We start from the raw sequence: 16,728 nt of genomic DNA on the forward strand, positions 1-16,728 counted from the left end.
AATTAATTGGTACTATGCTGATTTATAACTACTGAGGATTTGGCCCAGCCTATATAAACAACCCTAATTAAGCCCCCTTCAAGGCAACAAGAATTAACACCAACAGATAAATCTCAGTGAGCTGTAAGTTTCTGCCAACTGTCTTCCAAACTCTGCTCTTTCTTGTGACTGTAAAGAGCATGTGGAGCTTTCATGATCCAGGTTCAGCCAGCTCACTTTCCACTTCTGTTGGCTTTGCTGATGCAACCCCTTCCAGCCTGTGCTGAGTCACCAATCACAATTAAAAACAAAGAGCAAACCTAGAGATGAACAGTCCCATAAACGGCTGCAGTTCTTGAACCTGCAGCTAGGTTCTTGTGGTAAATCCTAGCTTGAACTATGGAGAAATTTATAGCAATGGAAAGGGATCACCAAGGTCTCAAGCTGAGCTTGGCTGAATTTCTGAGAGATACACTTTGTCTTGCTCAGCAACCACTGAGACTTGAGGAAGAGAGGACTGGCAGAAATGCCATGGCTGGTACAGAGGCAGGCTTTGAGCAGAAAGCTGAACTAAAAGTGCCTGAGGATCCCTGTGGGCAAGCAGAGGTAAGGACTAGGCCTCTCAGATGGCAGACGTTGTTTGTGCGCTCCCATCACCTGACCCAGAGGCCTGGTCACGGTGTAGCAGTAGCAACCTGGCAGGCGTCTCCCTAGCAGTGGGTGGAGGATGGGCTCCGTGTTACCCACTGCGCTTCATCACCAGAGTGCTGGGGGGCTTTGCATCACCTGCTGCGCTTCTCTGGGCCCTGTGTATTGCTCTTGCAAGACTGCATGTGGGCCCTGGGCTCCAGGGCTGGGCGTGTGGCTTACAGGGCTCAAAAAGGATGAGCGTGAGGATCTCCAGAGTAGGCAGCTGGCAGTTTAATTTCAGCATGGGTAGGTACAAGGTAATAGAACATGGAAAGATCAATTTAAACTACTTATGTAACACGACAGGCCCTAAATCAATTATTTCTTACTCAGGAAAACATCAAGGTCCTTTTCAGGCTCCTTGAGCAATAGTGATGACAATAGCTAGCTAGCACTGAAAAGGGTTGTATTATAATACTTTCCCATGAATTGAAATTATGTCTACATTTGAAAGGATGTGCTCAGATTTTGTCACTTTTCTGAAAGACATATCAGAAATAGAAGGGATCTAAAGATAGCTGATGCAAATTATTGGAAGGCCTAGAAGGATTTCACAAAGAAAAGATTAGGACTGTTAATTTAGTGAGAGGGATGTGCCGTGGGAATGAAAAGAACAATGACAGGGAGAAGGCACATGAGACCCTGCTATTTATCCTTTGTTAAAATACCAGAATGAGAAAGAAAAAGCTCATGACTTAAAATACTGCACCTGAAATACTAATAAAGGAACACATTGTGTTACGCAGTATGTAACCTGTGGTGTTCACTGTTTGAAAATACGACCGGGGCCAAGAGCTTGGGAAGACATTACTCTCACATTTTCCATATAGGAGCAATAAAAATATCATCCACCCCTACACCAGCTGGGATAAAAACCTACATGGGCTATAAATCTTCATCTTGCACGACAATAATTGCTGCTAGCTAGATGAGGAAGCCTATTGCATAACTGTCCACTACTGGGTTCTCACTACCCTCCTTCAAGTGTGTGGTGCTGGCTGCTAGCAGAGATGGGCTGCTGGGAGGGACACCACTGTTTTTCCCTTGCTGTCCCTCCTATATCCATGCACACCCTTTCATCTGGGGCAGGTACTTTAGCTGTGCCAGGGACCTCCATGGCAGTGAAACATACATGGGTCAGACCACCTTCCTTGTCCCCTCTCATCAGCAAGGGCTATATTTCATACGCACGGAGTTGCTCTGGTTTGCTGGCTGAAATGTGATGTGCCTCTGGCCTTGGGAGATGTGAATGCTGCTAGTTATTCACTGGGCTTCCCGTGGGAGCAAACTCTGGGGGTAGGAGTCAGAATTCATTTGGAGAGGAGGGCTGAAGGTCTGGACTTGGCCCAAAATTCAATACAGAGCTGGTGCAAAGAACCAAAGTGTCTGGTGCTCAACTTGGATTTAGGGGGAATAAATTCAGGAGTGGTCATTTCTGGAAAGGCTGCATCAAAATGTGAACCCAATAGGAATGTGATGTTTTCTCCTTGCCAAAAGGTGCTTTATTACTATTCATCTGCTCTATGGTTAGGTGCCAGCTGAGAATGGGACTCTGCTGCTGGAGGCAATGTTCATACAGAGCAGCAGACATGAATCTAACAGACGTGGCTATTTTAATGTTCAGAAGTGATGGGGAACACCAAGGACACGGTGGCTTGTCTTAACATGCCCCAAAAATGGGGCTGATGACTTAAGCTGTCCTTAGCCCTTGCCTGCTGATTTTCAGGGAAAGACCCTCAACTTTTCCATGAGGAGAGAAATTCTGAAAGGTATCTTCAAGCCAATTCCATTATTTTCAACGTGTTCTTACAAAGTGGATTCTCATAAGGTTTTCAGTTTGGGATTTGGGGCTTTGCATTTTTGTACTTCATTCACATTCTGGAATTTCAAAGCATCAGATGGAAATCCTAATTCTTGTCCTTTTTGTGTTTTACAATGATTACTGACTGTTTTAGGATAAAGTTTTAGCGCATAATGTGACAAGAGATTTGAAGCCTTTCGTTCTTTTATTTTTAAGCACAATTAAAGGCAGCTGTTATATAGTACTAATTAAAAAATCTTATCTTCCTCTACAGATCAAAGTGACTTCTGTTTGTTTTGTAATGAAACAGTCCGACAAAAAGTCAAACACAAAACGTGTCAAACTGCTTCATTACAAAACAAACAGGAGACACTTTGATCTATGAAAAAAGATAAGGTGTTTTAATTAGTACGAAATAACAGCTGTCCATCATGATTTAAGAAAGGAAATAAAACTCTAATATTTCAAGTCTCTCATATGGTGATGTGCACGCTGAGGAGCTCTCGTGAAGCTAAAAAGCATTGCAGTGCCAAGTGGGATAAAATTTTGAAACGGATGAATTTATGAAAATGTATTTCTGAAACCAGAACAAAGAAGATGCCCATGCGGAGTACATTTTGGCGGAGGAAATTTCCATCGACATCAATATCTGTTTATTAAAAACAGTGCACTTAACCAAAACATCTTTTAGGATGAAAAGCTGCGTTTAAAAGCTCCCCAGCCTGCTCTGCCCGCAGACGCTGGTTTTGGCTGTGGCCCTGCTGGGAGGGGTATGGAGGTTGGTAACAATGCGATGCCGGCGCTTCACCAACATGTTGCTGGCACCTCTGCAGCCAGCTGCGATGTAGATGCAGCACTCCAAGCTCACATCACCTGGTTAGATCATTCTGGATTCGTGGCTGGGCCCTTGCCACTTCTCTCCGCTTGCCACTTGTGTTCATGGAGGGGTTGGGGGCAAGGCAGGTGAGCTCAGGTCTTGCAGGTAATGCTGGCTGTTGAGAGGCAGCGACTGATCCCAGCCCTCCCTGCAAGGAAGGAGGCACCCTCTCAGTGCAGCCCTGCTGAGTTTTTCCACATTCCAGGGCCAGGGCAAGTGTTTTGAAGCTGGCTGTGTCAAATATTGCCAAGAGCAATGCAACTCTGCTCTTGGAAAAACAACGGTTATCTGCTGGTAAGTATTTCCACTGATTCTCCCCATGTCCATGCGTTGTGCAAACCTGGCAAAGGGAAACTCCTGTCCCAGGGAACTGCGGTAGCGGAGGGAGAATAAGCTGCAGAAGGACCTGGTTCCTGATGATGAGGCCGGGGTGATGGATGACCAGGCAGTGGGCAGGCATGTCAGAGGGTCAGTCAATGGTCTGAGCCGCGGAGTTAATTTTGCTCTTCCCTTCCACCTTGCTGTTAACAGCCAGTGAATTTCCTGGAGGAACCCCACGGAAAAAGGGTCCTCAGAACAGTGTCCTGTGATCTCAGGGGCAAGCAAACATCAGTCTCAGTCCATTTCTTGGACGTCAACTCTGCCCCTTGTTCCCGGATCATTGAGAGCTGCTAGGCTATGCTGCTGCTTGCTTTTCACAGCCTCCTGTTTATCTCACCTTTGGTCCTGCTCTGTGTTTACAGTTAAGCTATTCATTCAAGTGCCATATAGTTTGTCAGGATTTGCTGAGGGAGCAAAGGTCTTCAAGCAGAAGACGAGACCAGAGGAAAAACAGCCTTTGGCTGCCACACTTGTCCATAACTTGCTTCAGAGAGGTTGCTCAAGACAGGCTGGCAGCTAATATGTACAAAAAATAGATAGCAGTAGCAGTAGGTCGGCAAAAATTGGGGGCCTCTGAGACTCCCCTTTCTTATGGCTTTTGGTTGTTTTCTCAGTGCCTTTATGATGATGATGATGATGCAGTCATTACTGATTTTACCTCTAGTATTTTATCAGGAGTGTTTTTATGGTTGCACTAAATTCTGAAATATAGATGGGGTGACTGCTTCTGCTGCCTCACCCCAGCCCTTCACATTTACAGTCTCCTGTATTAGCGTTGTAGCTGCGGTAGATAAAATAATACAAATTAAAAAATGTCATGAGGAGAAAGTATGCCTTTTACTTGGACCAAATCACAGAGTTAGGAAAAAAGACACACTTTCAGGCACCTAAAGGCAGGTTTCTGCTCACTCATTCCTATCCTACAGTAACAAAAGACATTGAGATTTAGCATTTCAGTTCTTCAAAGAAGAAAACCTTGGCAGGCTGAGCCTTTTTGACAGGATCCTTGGTATCTATGTGAGGTAGGCACTGGCCACCAATGCTGCAGGAATCTCACAGTCGTTGCAGCAATTGAAATACCATGAAATTATTTGGGATGCAAGAAATTCAAGGCTGTGAGTGAAAGGCAATAACCTGTTGCTTAAGAGGTAAACAGAAGTATGAGCCACTGGAGGAGAACGCTAACTTAGGCAGGGACTAAGAAAACCCATCTACATGTTATTGGACAGCAAAAATATTGCGTGAAGGTGGAAAACAGGTGATTGTTTACACAATGTCAAAGGAACCCTTGAAATAATATTTACGAAGGGTCAGGACAGGAAAATCCAGCTATTTATCCAGGAAACCATACTAAATAAAACTGGAAACGGCAACAATGCCAGGGGTCAAGACCAGTCATTGGCATTGCGTTTCAACCACTTCCCCCAGGCTGGCGGTGACGCTAAGGAAGGGTGTCACCGCAGGTGGCTCGGGCCTCCGGTTGTGACTCCTGTAGCAAGAGCAGGTCGGAAGAAGCAGGATCTTATGCATGTTGAGAGCTAGTCACCCTGGTAGTCAGTGTGATGTAAACACGAAGGGTGAGGGCTAAGAGGCTGATGTGAGGAGACGGCTGTGGGAACCGCAGGAATAAACACCCTGGAGGTGGCATTATGCATTTTGCTGTATTTTCAAGCTTGGCAGTCTGAGGGATCACGACTGGGGTTGCAGGACTGGTTCGAAGTAAAGCTATCCCTGTGCAGAAGGACCATCCCCACCCATGTATGCCCAAGGAGTCCCCACTGCAGGGACAGTCCTTCCTGCATCCCTCCTGTCTGGGTCTGTCATTTTGGTTACCCAAGGATTCCCTTATTTCCCGTAGCCCATATTTGTGTCCGAAAATCACAGCCCCTTACCCAGATAACCCTTCCCTTCCCAGGCTCACAAGGGAAGGTCAATCACCTCTCCAGGGATTAGTCAGCTTCCTTGGCATCCTTCCCTGGGGAGGGGACCCAGTATCTTTATGCAGCCCGCATGTTCTGTGACTGTGCCAGCCCTGTATAGGTAGCAAGTAGCTGCCCCAGAGCTGCCCTTCGGTGTCAAGCTGTATGACATTTCCACAAAGAACCTTCTTTGCTTTTCCCTTGAAGAAGGTCCCAAAGATTAAATAGTCCAACACATATAACACCATGTTGTGGTGGAGCAGGTGCTGCTGGAGTTGTGGGGAGGAAATGGGCTTACTCTCTAAATGGTCACTCTGCCCAGTTTTCCTATCTGCATAGTATGTGTAGGAACCCTTCCTTTTCCAAGCATGTGTCAAATGGAGAGCCAGGCCTGGTGAGGCAGCCATCACCAGCATCTGTGAGGGGTCTGTACCATTGTGCCCCTTAACTCAGATTGTCAGTATGATTACACACATTTTCTAGCACTGCCCACAAATCCCAAAGGAACCCTTTGGTCCCATGCTCTGAAAACAGCATAGGACAGGGCATGCCCTGTGCCTTTTGCCTTTTATCCAGGATGCTAAGCTTCCTGTCCCCGTGGAGCCATATCTTAAGATGTCCTCACTCTCAAAGCTGTGGTCAAGGAGCTAGGAGACCACAGTCATCTCTGCTTGGAGCTCAGCCTCAGGTCAGGACTTGTGGCCTTGGCGTATTCACACATACCACATAGTCACACAAGGACTATGGCCTGGTCCTACACTCCAACATGGGGGGCTGCATCATGTGTTGCTCTGTTTTATATGTCTGGTGGGGAATCTGCACATGTTCTGGTAGCTGGGTGCATCAGCCCTGAGTGGGAGAGAAGTCCAAGTTTTGAAGGGCCAATACCTCCTGCAGGGCACACCAGGAGATTTGGGGACAGGACATCTCACACCCTTTCCTTTCTTAACACAGGGTCACTTCTAGACAAGATTACAGGCTTTTGGCCTGAGTGGAACTTCCCACCTACTGGCTGCCCAACTTAATTGAGAATTAGTTTTCAGTCACTTCCCTTCAGCAGCCACTCTGAGAAGCTCTGGTCCATGAAAACAAAGCACTTGCCTTGGCCTCATGCTAGAGCTGAACATGCCAAGCAGATAGCCAGTCGGCCGTTTCTTCCCATCACTCCGGTGGGAGTGCTTTGATCATGTCCTCTGAGTGAGGACAGCTGGGCTGTAAATCAGGGTCCCTGCTGCTCTGAACTCTTCCCTTCACCCGGCACCATAGAGAGGAGCGACATGTTTTTCCTCTCTATGTAGGGGTGAGCCAGGGTGAAACCTAGACATGGCAACTGGGCCAAGAGACTTTTCTGTTGCATTCACTCGTTGCTTTTGCAGGAATTTTCCACCTTAAAACCCCATCTCTCTTCTCCCCTTCTGGGCAAATAATATAGGCAAGAGGTCAGCTTCTTTCCTGTGTAAAGAACAACCACATTACACTTAGATGATAAGCTGAAAAAGTGCCAGATTTCTTTTTATAGCTTCTTTATTGCTCCCTGTCTGTGTATATAGAATGAGGAGAGCTGTGATTTGCATGGCAGCTTTAAGGCTGCTCTATGAAAGAGTATGGGAATTGCAGAAGAGACCAAGATCATTTTAAGGCAAACAGGTAATAAAAAAATAAACAAACAATGGCTACTGAAGCGTGCTTGCTGCCTCTTCCATCTTAAAAGGCACAAAAGCAATGCACGTGAAGGCAAGCACAGTGAATCAGGAGGGAAATTCAAAGGAGACTCAATACTGCTTCTGATGGTTACCTGACCTGGACAAAATATCCACTTCTGCAATCACTTTTCCAGGGAGCTCATGACCTCTGTTAAACATGCCATGACCCTGGACGGGCTGTGTTCAGCAACTAGGCTCTGAAACAATCTGCTACTCCAGACAAATACCCGTCCGCTTTTAAGATGGAATTCAATATATTTCTGAAATGTAGCGTCTATGGGAACTAAGGACCAGGCTGGGTGAGCCAGGCAACCCCTACAATCTCACATTCCTCATCTGGAGACAGGTAGGGGATGTGTACAATTCTTGAACAAATCAGGACTACAGTCTACGTTCTGCCGGACTTCTCTCTCCCCCCCTCCGCTGTCACTCTCTATCACCCTCCTCATTTGAAGTTCCCAGGTCTCTCTTTTCAGTTCCAGAGGGGTTTTGTCCAGCAGACAAAACATTAATTAGAGGCTGTGTTGATACTATCACAGTCATTTTGTGTCCTTGCAGATGCCAAGCGAGTGAAACAACCTCCCTGGCTGCGCAGTCCCCCAGAGGGCTGCCGATCCCCTCTCCACATTCCACCTGCTGCAGGAAAACACCAGGGCATTAGAAAGGCACCCATAACCTTTGTATGCATTTGTGTGTCCTCACTTCTACAAAAGCACCATGCTCTGTAACTTCTCTACTCCAAAGTGCAGGCCATGCGTTTGTCTCCAGGCCCAGAGAAGCTCAGGATCCAGGCTTGGAAGACAGGACTTCCCTGGGGGCTGTGGAAGGGCTTTTTGTCTCTTGTACCATGCTTTCTGGCATCAGCATTACATCCTCACAGCAGCTCTCAAGCAAATGAGGCTGGTTTTTAGACCTGAGTAATTTCATTAACCACCATGTATTTGACAGCATGCTAACTGTCTCGTTGTGTTCCTCACAGCGCTGCCCCTGCACCTCCTGACCCTGGTGAGCGGAGGCTAAAGTTGCCATCAAACCTACCTGCCTTTCTTTGGGCCACGCTCCCAAGTTCAGTGACAGATAAGAACAGGACCAGGTCTAGTGAACACTTGGCTTTGAGGTTTGCTTGACCCTGTGGGTCTCCAAGGGCAGCACATACATGTAGGAATTTTTCTTGTGACCCACCTCATTGAAAGTTGGGTGAAGGGAACAATTCTTGGGGTCCTTCCTGCTGCGAACACTGGCTTTTCTGGTCACTGTTGTCAGACACAATCCCCAGTGAGGATGGCCTGAAGGATGCTTTGAAGCAACTGCGCGTGGTTGAAGCCCTGAGGATGGTTTTAGCTTGTGGTTCTTGCATTAAGGTGCCGGAGATGCAGATTTCAAAGCCTTTTGGGCAATTTGAAAAACTCAGCCCTGAAATTCAGCGTGAAGATGGAATGAAAAGGTAATAGGCAGGACGTACAAGGAAGTCACCACTTCCTGCCAGGCAGCAGTTTCCCACAGACAAACAGGACACGTCTGCCATGTGGAAAGATGACAAGAGTACACTCTGCCCGTGCCCATTGGCCAGGGCTGTGTTTTGAAGAGGCAGGAAAACCCGTCACGCTGGTGCAGCTGCCCGATGAGAGCAGGTGATTAGAGCACAACAGGCAGCCCTGCAAAACCACCGCGCCGATGCCAAAATCCTGCAGTTGCTGCAGACCATGGCTGAGTCATGTGCAGGGTCCAGAGACTTCCCTTATGGTGCAGAAAATGAACAAGGCTTTCCTCTAGGTGCTGCATTCTTCCTGGTGCAAATTGCTGTTGTGACCTCCAGGTGCAGGCACGTCAATTATAAAACCGCACAAATTAATGCCTGACCCTTCTTACGAAGTACCAGCAGAGGGAACACACAGGAAACGTCCTGATCCATGAAACTCACTCAACCAAGCAAAACCCAAGTGGAGTAGGTAGACCTAGCAGTGTGCACTGGAGATGGCAACTCTGCTGCACCGTGGCTGGAGGAGAGCAGGTCCCAAAGCCTGCACAGCTCTGAGGGCACCTGCAGGGCTTGTGTGTGTGCCCTTTGGCGACAGCGCATCTCTCCTTCTGCAGCTACTCAATGTTACGTCATCACTTGATCTCAAGGGGTTGCTAATGAGCTTTGGACATGCTCTGTACCTGTAAAGGCCCAATGGGACATCCCAGCTACAAACAAACATGTGCTGCTTTGGGGTGGAGGCAAAGGGATGGAGCTCAAAACCAGAATCTGGGGTGCAAGTGCAGCACTCAGTAGACCAACAGACGTGCTAGTTTGAAGCATTGGTGACAAGCAGCCACATAAATACAACGCTGCTCAAGGCAAAGGCCAGCCTTTTCCTTTCCACTGGCATGATAGAAATATGTATTCCAGAATTTTAGGGGAGCAACTCCTGGTCTTGCCTAAAGAAAAATTAGAATTAATTTTGTTCTGAAAGATAACATAGTCAGGAGTAAACTGCTCAAGAGTCATCTCTGGAGAATTTTATCACACCCATGGTGACAACACTTTTGAGAACTTTCCAATAGGACATTGGGTGATGTGTCTCTTTCTGAAGGCTGCAGGACAAGGGCATCACTGTGCCAATGGGACTGTCCTCCTTGTGTGTGGATTCATGTACCAAACAAAAACCCCACAGTGATATGAAGAGGGAACCCTCAAAAACTGTGTACATCCCAAATCCAACCCAGGGCTTTGGTTTTCCCTGAGAAGTATTTGACAAATATGTCTTGTATGAGAAGTATTTGACAAATGTGAGTGTTGCAGCTTTCAGGTTCTCAGGGTGAAACCATGCTGAGCCACCTTCTTGCAGAGCACAGGCTCAGGAAGCAGAGATCACCATGCTGGACTGGATACCACCACTGGATACCACCTGCAAGCAGCAGATGATCTTCACTGTAGGGATGTGGGAGATTTAAGTACATTTCTCCAGGAATCTGCATGCCACTTTCCTGGTTGTCACCATACACACTACGCAGCCAGTTGCCGCTTGCTGATACGGGGCACCCACATCACCTCAGTGGTTGACTCAGGCCCACTGCAACTGATAAGCAAGGAGGATGGTGTGTCTTTCTAACCTGGTGTGATTTCACCTGGCAGCCAATGCGACAGAGGGATGGTTCACCGTGACAGATATTTACTCCTCAGGTGTGGCTCCCTGAACGCTGCCTCTGCCAAGGTAGGTCATGGGGCTGCGCAGGGTTTCCAGGCAGAGTCCATAGGGCATGGGTGCACACACACAGACCTCCTCACACGTTCGCAGTGGTGCTGTGGGCATGCTGGTGGAAGTGGCAGGGCGCGCTGGTCTGCTGGGCTGCTGACAGCATGCTGGCGGAGCCAGGGTCTGTCAGCAGCGGTGGTGCTCACGGGGTGCTGTGGACATTTTGTTATCCCCTGGATGTAACAGGCTGCCATAATGCTTGGGGATATGCTCTGTGACGAAGTCACAGGGCCACGTGGATCTTGACAAACACATGATTGCTCCGGAGTCAGGCTGTGCAAGGCATTTTGACTTGGGGAATCTGTCATCGCTTGACAAGTGAGGCGTATTTGAGTTTCTGGTGAGCTTACGTTAGCAGAAAAGAATAAAAAAGACCTATTGGATCGTGCACAGCACATAAGGATGTAGAGGTGGCCTCACTGGCTTGGATCTAAATGTTCACCTGGAGCTAAGTATGGGGACCCGGATGGTCAGGCAGCTTGGGGTCCAGGGACATACAGTGTGGGAAAGGGTGAGGCAGTGGCACCAGAAGAGATGTGCCCTGGCTGCTGAGCATGAGGACACCTGGGATGCTCAGCCTGAAGGTGCCATGCACTGGTGGAGTGTGGGTGAGGAGCCCGCATGTGGTCAGGTGTCTTCTCCAGAGGCTGCAGCCCCGGTGAACGTGCACCGGTTTCAAAGCACTGCCCGGCTACAGGCACAGGTAGGAAAGAGCAACAGCTACCAGGAGGCCAGGGAGCCTGGGGTAACTCAGGAGCACACACATTTTGTTACTGCTGGGCTTGTTGGCTTGGCACAGGGAGGAAATTTATAACTGACAGCGGGTTTGCCAGAGCAGTTAAACAGAGCGGCGTAACAATAGGAATAAGCATTTCAAATATTTGATTTTGCTTTGTAATTCCTTGCAGGCTGCTCCCAATTAACAAGGGGAATTTTGTCAGGCCTAAAGCACCTTTCATACGATAGGTAAATTCTTAACTCTTGAAGTCTAAATGTTCTTCCCCCTCACTACTTCCCTCATCAAAAAAACTTTTTTTTTTTTTTTTTTTTTTTTTTTAAAGTGGCATGTGTGGACAGCAGGAACTTTGAGGATTTGAGGAAAGAAGTGGCTCTTCTCTTCTGCAAGTAGCACACAGGGCTAGGCCATGAATGGTTAAGAAGGATAGTTCCTAAGGTTAAATCTACAATTTTATAAAGTCAGTTTTCTAATAGTAAAAATCATGATGCTTCTGGCATTTTATTCAGATGCTTATCAAGAGCAGTGCTGATGTCCTGATCTCACAAATCCATCCCGGGTGCTGAAGCTGACTGCAGCCTGATTTGCCCTGCCACAACCCTCACTGCCAAGTGTCCTGCACTGCTCCCACTCCGGTGGGGTATTTTGATAGAATGCACCTGTCAGCCTGATTTACAAAGGTGCTTTTTGAGCACCTTCCTGTCTCCTGGTTGTTTGCCATGAGAGAGGACTGGATGCAAAAGGGTCTTTCCACTGCTCAGTTCTTGGAGGTCCAGACTTCCAGGTGTGCCTGTCATTGCTGATTTAATGCCCACCAAGGAGGTTGGCATCCCAGCTCATCTGGGCTTGTTTTATCTCATGGTGCAACCTCCTGGGAAGGTCCTTTTCTTCATGCACATAGATATTTTTACAACAATGCCTGGAGCCTTTCTCCTTGGGGCTCAGGAGTCCCTAAGCCATAGCTACAGAAAGCAAATACGGGTGCAGAGCCTAAATGGGAATGCAGACATGCTTCCAGTCCTGCAGAAGTTCAGTCCTATTCTCCACTGGCATCTGTTATTTCAGAAAGGCACAGAGATAAAGGTTGCTTCTCAAAGTTGCAGGAGTCCCCCTCATGGCTGTGTAGCTAGCATCTAGGATCTACTTTTGGAGACAAGCAGAGTGGGGATGAGGTGTCACTGCCTTAGATAGCAGAACTAAAGTCAGAGGAAGCTGGCCTGGAGGTGGTAGAAGCATGAAGAATCTATCAGTGTTTTTCTCTGAGAAGATGAAGGTTGCAGTGGTGCCTGTTCCCTCTACCCTTATGCACCAGAACCCCCCAGTTAATGGGCTGGTTCCTCATCACCCACCTCAGTGAAACCAGCAGCGCTCACTGATCATGGTAAATGGGTGCTGAGCTGCTACTTTGCATTTGCAGCTGCTCTTGTAAAGCAGTAAAAACTCAGCTGAAGGCAAATGAGATCCAGCTTCCACGAGTCCCCCAGGTAGGTATCCATTTGCTGGGACAGAGGCAGATGCAGAGAAGTAAGGCAAGAATATATGTCCACAACCTTGTTGGAGTCTTATGTCAAGGGCAGCATTAGCAGCATATTCTACTTCAAGTGGGCAAAGACATGTGGAATATTTGCGGTAGTGGATGGCCAGAGCACACATCATTGCCCTCCTCTTCCCCACTTCACTTTCCAAGCCAGTTGCATATACCAACACATTTCCTCTTGAAGAAAGAGTAGGCATCAGAGAAACAAGCTCATAACCTCCTCCATTGTCAGCCTGGGTCCCCATTCTGTCTGGGAGCCTGAACAACCTCCTTTTGGCAAGGGAGGTTCATGGAATAATAATAGGAATGAGGAGGAGACTCTGCCTCCCTGGGTCTTGTGGCTGAGATGGTGAAAGGCAAAAGGATGCTCTTCTCATTGTTGCTGGAAAATCACAGCCTTACTCTGCTCTTACCAGTGTGACTCTCCTAATTTCAGTGGTACCCTGAATGGAAACAGCCTACTTGTCAGCAAAGTGAAAACCATTTAGCTTATGAAAACACCAGTAGGAATGTGTTGTGGTTTTACCAGCAAATTAGTCTGGAATGGTTTCCCAGTGTTATGCATGGTCTTCAGATACTGCGTGATCATGGTGGTCTCAGGCCTGCTTGCTGAGTGGAAGGATGTCCCCATCTCTCCTTTATTCCTATTCTTTATGGGATTCCTATTCTCTGTGGGATTTTCATCCATGGTCAGGATTCTGCCCTCTTGCTTTTATTGAGCTGCACAAAAGGGCAACAGATCATCCACACAGGAGAAACGAGAAGGGAACAGAACAAAGAAGTCTTCATGGATGCTGTTTGAAATTCCCAGCATGCCAGCTGGGTCTCAAGCTGCAACATGGCAAACACCAGTGCAATGCCTGAAGTGTGAGATGTCACAGTCCACCTTGGAACCAGCCTGACATCCCGGATGGAGGGACGGGAAATAGCAGGGTGTGCTCAGCTCTCAGCAGTGCTGTTGACAGGCTGGAATAAATCCCGGGGAATGTCTCTGGGTTTCTACTAGTGGCCAGAATTTGGATCAGTACAGTAGAAGGGGCAAAGAGACAAGCTGCTGGAATAAGGGCTTCAATATGTTATAGGGGCAACAGGTCTTCATGTCAAAAACCTGTCTCAGATATGTTAGTGAATATTTCTAAAGAAAGGACTCACAGAAAGGCAGGATGTATATAGAAAACTTTCTCCCTGGACAGTGCAGAGACCATATTCTAACAGCTATCAGGTGGCAATGGGGTAAGACATTGGGAGGGGGTCATAGGTGTGGGATTCAGAGTCACAGGTTTGCCACAAGCATTGGTGAGCAGCATCACTTTTCCAGGCTTTCTAGGTTTAGTATTTACTTTTGTGAGAGGTGCATGCAACTGATGATGCATATGAACCTCTTCTTGCCAGTCCTTCTTAGTACCAGGTTGTGCTATATACTGCTGCTTCTTTTGTCCCTTCATCCTGTGCTACAGGTTTCCATGGCAGGTTTTCAAAGCTTGAGAGTCCAGAGGCTTCCCTGGTTATTTCTCCATCAAAGAGAGGTTAGGAGACACCTCTCAGGAGGACGATGGTCATGACTTTTTATCAACAGTGCTGGGCATCATTAATTTAACACTCCCAGCAAATTTCCTGTTTCTTATGCTACTCCAAAAAGCCCCATACTCACTTAACTCAAGCCCTGTGCTGCTTTTACAACCCTCCTGGGTTTCACTCTGATGCTTCCAATACTGCCTACATCCTGGAGGTCAAGGCAGCTGAAGGAGTTAAAGCAACCAGCTGGCCAGGAAAATTCAGACATGCAGGAGCTGCCTAAACACACGTAGAGAGGCGGCTGGCTGGCACATGACCCACTGAACAGATCAAACAATGCTGCCAGGAGCCAAGAACAATTTCCAGTACCTGCTGCAATGTCCATATCATCCCTGGGTCCCACCCCCCTCCTTCCTTTTATAGCCAAGTCAGAACAGTATCCTCCAGCGTTACCAAAGTGACATGCACCTGGTTCTGAGCACATGTGCCTCACAAGGTGACAGTTGTTAGCTTATTCTGCTGACGTCCCTGACGGCATTTGAGTCAACAGATCACTTGGTCTGAACTCATGTGGATCCCCTGAAACCAAAGCAACAGAGACACAGGGCTGTAAAACGGTGCTTCATCTTGCAGTGGTTATGGATCCCTTCCTCTTTCCCTTTCCCTTTCTCCTTTCCTTTCTCCTTTCCTCTAATTGAAGATATGACACACTAAACATTGTCAAAGCAGGCAAACACTTAGGGCAGCTGGTTTGCAGAGACAGCAAAATCGCTGTAAGTTATTGCCTGCCTTGCCAATGCCATGGCACAAATAAATCCCAAGCTGTTCACTATTGCTGAGGCTGAATTTGGGATTCTGGGGTGGGCAGCTATTGAGAAAGAGTGGGAGATCATGTTTTCCCCTCCACTCCAGAGGCAGGAAGAGCAAAAAGGTGGACTCCAGCAGTTTGTTCCAGGAAAACTAAATTCATTTTTCCCTACTATGGTGAGAAGCTTTGAGCTGGTTCTGTGTAGGGATCTTTACCAGCCCTTCATCATCCAGTCTCTTAACACCTGAAGGTGGAATGCCTTGCTGTGTTGAAGTTTAAAGGGGGTTATTTTTCCTTTCCCTTTTGGTTTGTGTCTGGAGGATGAAAAAGGTTTTTCAAAGAATTGCCCTCAAACTTGGAATAGGAAGATCTGTGTTGTTTCTTGTAGAAGCTCACTCCATGCATGAGCCTGCATCTGTCCCAGCCAGCTGGAGGACAGGTCCATCTTACTTGAGATTTCCTGAATGCTGGAGAAATTGAGCTGTCAGCTACAATGTTAATCTCAAGTGGTAGCTGGGCCTTCAGTTATCCTGGTCCTTGCAGTGGGACACCTTGAAGGTAACGAGCTTGACCTTGAACTTTGCTGGGTATAGCCTGGGGAGCCAGGCAAGAAAGGGAGAGATCTCAGCTGTCCTGGGAACAGCCTGTTCTGAGGCAGCTCTGCACTGCAAGGAGTTGTTAACACTGTGAAGGTTTTATGCCTTGCATGTCGCGTAGGTTTTATTGCTGTGTACCCAAATCACGGTGAGAAAGGAGACAGAGCAAATTCCTGGGGCCCACCCTTTGTGTCAACTGGCTGCAATGCCTCTGCCACTTGACATTTGTCCAGTGTCACTGCACACCTTGCTCTCCAAAGGTAGTGGACATCTTTTTGGTGATTCTGGATGAAGCTCTGAGTGAACCGGACCCTTGTAACTACCCTTTGGAGTAATTAGGAGTTGCTCCTTTTCCCTAGGCAGAAACAAAGTACAGTGGAATTGAGAAGGTAATTCTGCTGGGGCCCAAGACTGTTCTGAAAGGTGATGGGGCTGCTGGGGCTAAATTCAGCCCTTAGCTGTCTGCTTTGCTCCTCGCCACACATGGAAAATGGTAAAAACACAAACTGGCCATTTGCATGTTGCTATCCCCTGCATGCCCCTTTGGGTCTTGTTCTGGCACTGTGGTGGGTGAAACTGGAGAAGCAGGATCAAGTTGCAGGAGAGATTTTGACAGGGGCCAGAGCTGGCTGCTGGGAGACACGGGGCAGCTCCATTTGTCTCGGCATTACTGAAGCCAATGGGATTTTGGCCATAGTCTTCAACAGGGCTAGGATTTCGCTGAGCATGCCTAAGAAAGCACCGCTTCATACAGTTGTGTTGTCTGCCATGACATTTACTGCCAGTGCCCCCTGTCCCACTTGTCTCCTTGCCTCCTCTGTCTTCATAGCTCTTCACCTGTGGCTTTTCCCCTTACCTACTGTCTTGTCTTTGTCCATCTGTCTGTCTGTCTATCTATCTATCTATCTGTCTACCTACCTACCTGTCCTTTCTTCTGTTTCGGTCTG

Source organism: Gallinula chloropus (genome assembly GCF_964237585.1).
Source record: "Gallinula chloropus genome assembly, chromosome: 3".
NCBI lineage: Eukaryota > Metazoa > Chordata > Aves > Gruiformes > Rallidae > Gallinula > Gallinula chloropus.